Here is a 9,285-nt window from a genome sequence, read left to right as displayed (position 1 = left end):
AAACCAAAACATGCTTCAAGAGTTAAGGTAGAATCAAGATGAACTCATGAACCTCAAAATAAAAGCAAACTACCATGAACTTACCTTCAATTTTCTTCCCCAAGTGACCGAACATTCAAGAGCTTTCTCCTCTCCTTTCTCTTCTCTAACTTTAGGCTATGATGAACAAAGATGGACAAAACTTTGTTCTTTTCACCCCTTTTTTTTAATAAAATTTCCTATTTCATCCATTTAATTCTTTAATACAAAAGACATAAAATTCCCATCATGGAACATTTACCTAAACCATTATCATGGAACATTTATCTAACCCATTATCATGGAATATTTACCTAATCCATTATCATGGAACATTTACCTAACCCATTATCAATTTGTACCATGAATTATGGATATCAAGTGCTCATATTGTCTACAACAACATGATGGCTGGCCACTTCATGTAAAATGGGAGGTTTGTCATGCAAATCCTCCTATTTTGCACTCCTATTTATTTGGCCACTTCAATTTAACTTATAGCATTTTCAAACATTTTCACATAGGTCCTATTTCATAATTTCACCCCCTTTTTCTTATGGAACAAAAATTAACTAAAATTGCATGGTTCTATCTTAAGCTTGGGCCTTCTAGAGGCCCACAAACATAATTAAACCTATGCCAACATTCACAGAATTCCTGAAAATTGGGGCGTTACAACTCTACCCTCCTTAAAGAAATTTCATCCTCGAAATTTACCTGATCCAAATAGTTGAGGGTATTATTGATGCATAGTCTCTTCTGATTCCCAAGTAGCTTCTTCCCTTCCATGATTACGCCACAGTACTTTTACCAACAGAACCGACTTCCTTCTTAGAACTTTAACCTCTCGATCTAAAATTTGTATGGGTTCTTCTTCAAAGGTCAAATCAGTCCTTACTTCAATCTCCTCCACTGGCACAACATGTGAGGGATCCGATCGATATTGTCTTAACATAGACACATGAAAAATGTCATGGATTCTGTCTAACTCTGGTGGTAACTCTAACTGATACGCTACTGGCCCTACCCACTTAAGAACTCGATAAGGCCCTATAAACTGCAGACTCAATTTGCCTTTCTTGCCGAATCTCAAGATCTCCTTCCAAGGTGAAACCTTTAAGAAAACCATATCACTTACTGAGTACTCAATCTCCTTACGCTTCAAATCTGCATACGACTTTTGCCTATCAGATGCTTCTCTTAACCGGTCCCTAATTATTCTGACCTTATCCTCAGTATCAGCTACCAACTTTGGTCCAAGAACTTGTCGCTCTCCTAGTTCGGTCCAACAACTAGGTGTACGACACATTCGTCCATACAGTGCTTCATACAGTGCCATCCAAATACTCGCCTGGTAACTGTTATTGTATGCAAATTCTGCCAACAGTAAGTAATCCTCCCAACTACCTCAAAAATCAATCACGCATCCCCTCAACATGTCCTCCAGAATCTGAATAACCCTTTCCGATTGACCATCAGTCTAGGGATAGGAAGCCGTACAAAAATTCAATCGTGTCCCCAATGCCTCATTCAACTTTTACCAAAACCGAGATGTAAATCTGGGATCCCGATCAGAAATAATTGAAACTGGGACTCCATAAAGTCGCACAATCTCTGCCACATACAACTTGGCTAACTTTTGAAGTGAAAGGTCAGTACGAACAGGTATGAAATGGACCGATTTGGTCAACCTATCCATAATCACCCACACCGAGTCTTCCTTCGATGGTGTCAAGGGCAGCCCACTCACAAAGTCTATGGTTACCCTCTCCCACTTCCAAAGTGGTATCTTCACTGGCTGTAACAGTCCAAAAGGTAATTGATGCTCAACTTTCACTTGCTGGCATGTCGACATTTCCTACAAACTCGTTATTTCGTTTAAGTCCGTGCCACCGGTACAATTCTCGCAAGTCGTGATACAACTTGTTCCCTCCAGGATGCATGGCACAAAGTCCTCCATAAGCTTCCTTCAATATTGTCTGCCTCAAATCAGAGTCCTTCGGAACATAAATTCTTCCTCAGAAACACAGAACTCCTTCGCCATGTAACCCAAACTCATAAGTTTCCCCTTCTTTAACTTGTTGGAAACGAGCGACCAAAGACTCATCGTTCAACTGCTTTTCCTTAATCTGGTCCACCCAGGTTGGCCTCACTTACAACTCAGCCAACAGATTTCCATCATCATATAGACTCAGACGAGCAAACATTGCTCTCAGATCAGATACAGCTCTACGACTTAAAGCATCGGCTACCACATTAGCCTTGCTTGGGTGATACTCGATCGACCAGTCATAATCCTTAAGTAACTTAATCCATTTCCTTTGCCTAAGGTTCAGCTCCTTCTGAGTCAACAAATACTTAAGACCCTTATGATCAGTGTATATAATACACCTTTCTCCGTACAAGTAATGTCTCCGAATCTTAAGTGCGAATATCACTACTGCCAACTCCAAATCATGAGTTAGATAGTTCCCTTCGTGAGGCTTAAGCTATCGTGATGCATATGCAACCACCTTACCCTATTGCATTAACACGCAGTCCAAACCCACGTGTGATGCGCATCGCACACAATAAAATCCTTCCAGCACTCATTTGAATTAACACAGTGCTTGATCAGAACTTTCTTCAACTTCTCAAAAGCTTCCTGCCGCTTCTTAGTCCATACAAAGCGGTACTCCTTTCCTTATGAGTTTTGTCAAAGTGCGCCATCACGTAAAAACCTTCCACAAACCTTTCAGTAGTATCCCGCCACCCTAGGAAACTCCGTATTTTGATATCTTGACCTAGGCGGCTTCCACTCTAAAATCGCTTCAATTTTTCGAGGGTCTACCTTAATCCCCTCAGCAGAGACCGCATGTCCTAAGAAGGTTACCTCCCTCAACCAAAGTTCAGACTTGCTGAACTTCACAAAGAGTTCCTTCTCCCTTAACACTCGCAGCACTATACGGAGATGCTCATCATGTTTTGTTTCAGTTTCAGAATATACCAGGATATCGTCAATAAAGACGACTACTGAACCGATCTAAAATGGTTGGAACACACGATTCATCGATCCATAAACACCGCAGAGCGTTCGTGGGTCCAAATGGCATAACCAGAAACTCGTAATGACCATACTGAGTCCTGAATGCCGTCTTATGGATATCTACCTCCTTGACCCTTAACTGATGATATCCAGATCGAAGGTCGATCTTGGAGAATACAGAAGCTCCTCTAAGCTGGTCGAACAGATCGTCAATCCTTGGCAGTGGATACTTATTCTTAATCGTCAGTTTGTTCAACTGGTGATAATTAATGCACATCCGCATTACTATCCTTCTTTTTTACGAATAGCACCGGTGCTCCCCATGGAGACACGCTTGGCCTAATGAAGCCCCTATCCAATAACTCTTGAATTTGAGCCTTTAACTCCACTAAATCCTTCGGTGCCATCCTATACGGTGCGATAAACACGGGCACCGTTCCAGGCAACAAATCTATTCCAAACTCAACTTCTCGGTTCGGAGGCAATCCTGGAAGCTCCTCCGGAAAAACATCTTGGAACTCCTTTACGGTCTTAACCTTATCCACTGTCAGTCCCTCCACTTTAGGAACCACGAGACTCAAGAGTTTACACTCAAGCCCCTTGGCTCATCCTTGAGGCCATCCTCAAAGCGAACACTGCGCTCGTATTCGGTAGAGACAATACCATTAGCATACCGGCTCAATTGCAGAAACTCTGCCTCATATTCAGCAACGGTCTTACCACCTCGGTCGTTCAGAATTCCTTCCTTCACAAGATCCACATAGCTAGCTCGACATACTTCGCCTTGAAGGACTGCTTAAACAACTCCCAAGTTACCCTCTCAGCTGGGGTACGCTCTCTCAAAGTGATCCACCACTGATACGCCTCGTCCCGTAGTAAGGATACTGCTCATTTTAACTTTTGCTCTACTGAGCAGTCCAAGTCATCCATAATCCACTCCGTGGCTTCCAGCCAGTACTCAGCCACATTTGGGGCTACTTCAGATGCACCCCTAAAAACTTCCGCTCCGTTGGCCCGGAGTCACTCAGAAATGGATCCCCTATTCATGAGCCCGATATTAGCTCCGGCCACCCTTTCCAAAACTCTTAACATGGCCTGGGACAGAGCGTCATCCCTTGCGGCCCGAATACGGCCCATTCTCATCCATCGGTGGTGGTCGTGCTACTCCAGCGGGTATGTGTTCAGAAGACGAAGATCCAGCTTGAGTACTACCTCGGCCTCGACCACGGCCTCTTCCCCGAGTAGCTCTCGTACTCATATCGATTTATCTGATTACGAATTTTATGCATTTAGGTTACTACTTCCACAGTTTATTACAGAATATCTTATGAACAGATAATGTTTCAAAGTTGTTCTCGCGTAACCACAGTTTAGCTACTGTCTCAGTTTCCTAGGGCTTAGTTTACCCTACAGTCTCAGTTTTGTAGCCTTTACGCTATATTATCTATAGTACTATCTCTAAGGTTTAGTACTAACTACAGTAGAATTCAGTATATAAAACAAAATAGTACTTACAGCCTTGGTGCCGGGGATTCAGTGTGCCACCTCATCAGTTTTCAGATAAACTCAAAAGATTTAGACTTTTTAAAATCCATTTTCCAAACATTTGTGTTAAAAAAAACAAGTTCGGAGATTATCTCCTTTAAACAGAAAATTTATTTTCAAAAGTCAAGTTTTTCCAAAAATACCCTTTTTTTTGGCATAAAGTTTTGAAAACCCTTTTTGGACCCGATCCACGGCTGAGTTGTTGCAACCTAGGCTCTGATACCACTAAATGTAGCACCCCAAGCCTAGCCCAAACGTTAAGGCTGAATCCGACGTGCCACTTTAAAGTCAAAAATCCGTGTTCCCTTTTTAGTGTTTTAAAAAGCCGACTTTTGTCAAACTAACCAAGTGAATGGAAGTCGGGCACCGGTAAGTATCCATAATGAGGAGGTGAGCCATGAAGGCTCGCTAGTACCAAGCTCTCCGATTGATCCAATCCTAGACATGCCCACATCCATTGCCACACTTGGTTATAACAAGTTGAAATTTTTTTTAAGTGATTATCTTTGGTAAATCGAATATTCGTGACGTCATGTTATTTTAAAAAAAAAACAAGTATCGTTTTGAAATCACGCCCTAAGTCTAGCCCATTTGAATAAGTATCCATCAATTTAAAGTTGTTTAAAATAATATAATCCCAGAAAATCAAAGAAGAAAATAAAGTTAAAATGGCCTTATTACAACCCAAAAATTAAATAGTAATTAAAAATAACTTAAGAAAACTAGTCTCTTTTTCAAACCCAAAAGTATTCACCATGGCCACTCTGAATCCCCTCTGGCTCCAAGTCACCCACATCAAGGCTCACTTGCAAGGTTAAAGAAGGGGTGAGTTTGGGGAAACTCAATGTGTAAGGAAAACCCATTCAAAGTCCAAGTCAGCTCAAGCCCATTGGGCCTAAGCCCATTCAGGTAACAGTGATACTGGGCCAGAGCCCTTTTCAGATTACAATAAACTGGGCCTTAACCCCTTATTCAGATAACACTATGACCCATAGGCCCATTTCAAAATACATGCAACATCAATAAACATATGCCAGCCCATTTGGGGAGACTACTCAACCCACCAACCACTACACTCCACCCGTACCACCATACACTCCATGTGGGAATAGCTCAACCCACCCAAATTAACAACACTCCACAGCTTGCCTTTGTCTCAGATTATCATAATTTGAGGCAAAGCCTCCAAGACGTGGACAAGCCACTTTCAGTACTTCCTCCGTCAATGTCTCAGTCCCATGCATCAGATAATAACAACATGGCATACAGTAAATAACAACAGTCAACATGCATTTAGGTCAATTTAACCCTAGGGGTATTTCGGTAATTTATCTCATAGGGGTAAAACTATAAATTTTCCACTTTTAAAGGTATTTCAGTAATTTATCTATTTTAGGGTTTTTCATGCATATTCTTACCTTTCACATACTAACAAAATCACTACAGAGGGTTCTTACTGAATTGGGCTCATTGGCCCATCATTCCAATTTTGGCCCATTAAGCCAAAAAATATCGAGGGCACGTAAATCATGCACTTTGCGGTCCAAACATTGCAGCTTACCAAAAACATTAATCGATTTACCTCACGAGCATTCGCGACACTCAAATCTACAAAATACCGATTTTGGCATTTCGCTTTTGCCGATCTAGACTAAGAAAGAGGGTGTTAGTTACACACTGCTTTGCGACGATATATTGACGAGATCCACACACGAACTGCCTACAATTGGATTACTAACACGGTTAATCTAACTATTCAAATACGAACTACGTATTAACCCCTTACAATATTTGGCCAACCACACCTACAGATCATAGTAAGCTTATAAGAAATCAATAAGCAACTCATTAACAAATTTTTGTCAATGTTTACCACATAATCATAATTTCACTGCAAGTTATCTTCCTGAGCAACAGTCACTAAATCATTTATAATTGGAGCTACGAAACTCCAAATCAAGTGCCGTTAATTTTTCCTGAAAATAGACTCATATATCTTCTATCCATAAAATTTTCAGAATTTTTGGTATGGCCAATCAATACCAGATTTTTCTTAAAGTTTCCCATGTTTCACTGTTTGACTAATCTGACCACTCTTCATTACGAATCAAATTTCTCATTGTACAGAATTCAAAATATGTTCTCGTTTATTCCATTTAAAACTATACTCAACAAGATTTAATTACATAATTTATTCAGCTTCTAATTCATCTCCCACAATTTATGGTGATTTTCCAAAGTCACGTTACTGTTGCTGTCCCAAGTAGATTTATTACCAAATTCACTCTTTCACACATAACTTGCATGCATGTTATTTAAACATGTATATCACCAATCAATCATCACATATCTATGATTTTTTTACTTAAGCATAATCTCCATTTCATCATTTTAAAGCACAACATGTTAGTCGATTTTTCCCTTTAGCATCTAAGGCTCATGCATGATCATTTGTTTGGCTCAACTTCACCTATCTTCCATTTTTCATCAAAAGAACATGAAACAACAACCATTTCCTTCATTTTAATTCATGACTAAATGCTCACAACACAACTAAAAACCAAAACATGCTTCAAGAGTTAAGGTAGAATCAAGATGAACTCATGAACCTCAAAATAAAAGCAAATTACCATGAACTTACCTTCAATTTTCTTCCCCAAGTGACCGAACATTCAAGAGCTTTCTCCTCTCCTTTCTCTTCTCTAACTTTAGGCTATGATGAACAAAGATGGACAAAACTTTGTTCTTTTCACCCCTTTTTTTTAATAAAATTTCCTATTTCATCCATTTAATTCTTTAATACAAAAGTCATAAAATTCCCATCATGGAACATTTACCTAAACCATTATCATGGAATATTTACCTAATCAATTATCATGGAACATTTACCTAACCCATTATCAAATTGTACCATGAATTATGGATATCAAGTGCTCATATTGTCTACAACAACATGATGGCTGGCCACTTCATGTAAAATGGGAGGTTTGTCATGCAAATCCTCCTATTTTGCACTCCTATTTATTTGGCCACTTCAATTTAGCCTATAGCATTTTCAAACATTTTCAAACATTTTCACATAGGTCCTATTTCATAATTTCACCCCTTTTTTCTTATGGAACAAAAATTAACTAAAATTGCAGGGTTCTATCTTAAGCTTGGGCCTTCTAGAGGCCCACAAACATAAGTAAACCTATGCCAACATTCACAGAATTCCTGAAAATTGGGGCGTTACATTCTTCTTATTTAAAATTTGCCGTGTTTTATTTCTTATATATATGTTGGTTAATGTATGATTTTATGCTATTGTGCTTTATTTACCTATTATTATAGTATGTTATCTCGTATGTTATGTTAGTATGCTCCTTCATGCATCGGTTTTAAAAAAGAGACTTCAAAGTTTTCAAAAATAAAAAGCAATGCTTGGTATTTGGAAGCTTCGAGAAAAGTAGTGCCCTAACTTATTGGGTTGCAACGTTCCTCGTTGAGTTCGAATAGTCAAGCACCATTCTAAGTTTTTAAAGGTTTTCAAGATACAAGTAACTGTCTTGGAATTGCAAGGCGTTGTGTCCTAACTTGCTGGATATGGCGTTTTGTGGTTTTTGAGATAGGGATTTCCAAAATGCTAACTTAGTGTCAATATTTTGATACAAGTGAACCCCAATTTTCAAAATCAAAATTTTTAAAAGAGGATTGCATCTTAAAATTTTTAAATTTCCGACCTTAAAGACATTTGATAATTAATTAGGTACCAATTTTGGGCGTTACGAGGGTGCTAATCCTTCCTCGTACGTAATCAACTCCCGAACCCGTTCTTTTTATTTCGTAGACCAAAACTAATGATTTTAAAACAAAATGTTTTAAAGGTGATCCAATCACACCTAAAAAGATTGGTGGCGACTCCTGTTTTTGTTTTTGTCGATTCCCATTTTCCAAAACTCGATTTAAAAATGGTTTCGACATATATATACATATATATATATAATATTAACCATATTTGTTGTAACTTTTTTGAGCTTTATGGTTTATCACAAATTTCATTTTTATTTTTATCTCAAATTTTAAATTTCAAATTCTTTTTGTTTTTTCTAAATTTTTCTTTGGTAGAATAGAATTTCAAATTTATATACCCACACACACCCTTTAAACTATACCATACAAGTAGTGTTGACAAATTAATCTAATAGTCTTGAAATATAGTAAAACCATTAATCAATAGGCCAAATATTAGATTCTAAGATAAAATATGAAATGTGAAATTATCAAAACTGGATTTCAAATATGAAACATTGTTAATCCATATTATATTAAAGAGTTTTAATCAATATTCATATATGGTATATAAATTATTACATCTTATTTAAAAAAGAAGAAAATGTCTAGTTGATTGTTGGGACATTGGGCCCACAAGATTGATATACATGAATAAAAAATTTATCTTAAACTTAATATATATCAAAATTATTAATTAAGAATAGAATAAAGTAAATCGCCAACAATGTTAAACGTAATGGTAAAATACATTATGTGTTTAAAGGATAATGTAGGTTCGAACCTTGAAAACGATATAGTTAAAAAGAACCCTTCCTTAGCTCTAAAGATAAGGTGCCCCAACCACCCAACTATAATTCCATTCCTATTGTGCATTTGAAACCACTCTAAAAAACCCTAGTATTAGAGTTTTTCGCTTGTTATTT

Source organism: Gossypium arboreum, chromosome 10 (genome assembly GCF_025698485.1).
Source record: "Gossypium arboreum isolate Shixiya-1 chromosome 10, ASM2569848v2, whole genome shotgun sequence".
Lineage (NCBI taxonomy): Eukaryota > Viridiplantae > Streptophyta > Magnoliopsida > Malvales > Malvaceae > Gossypium > Gossypium arboreum.
The sequence above is the reverse complement of the archived record's forward strand: the minus strand, read 5'-3'. Positions refer to the sequence as shown.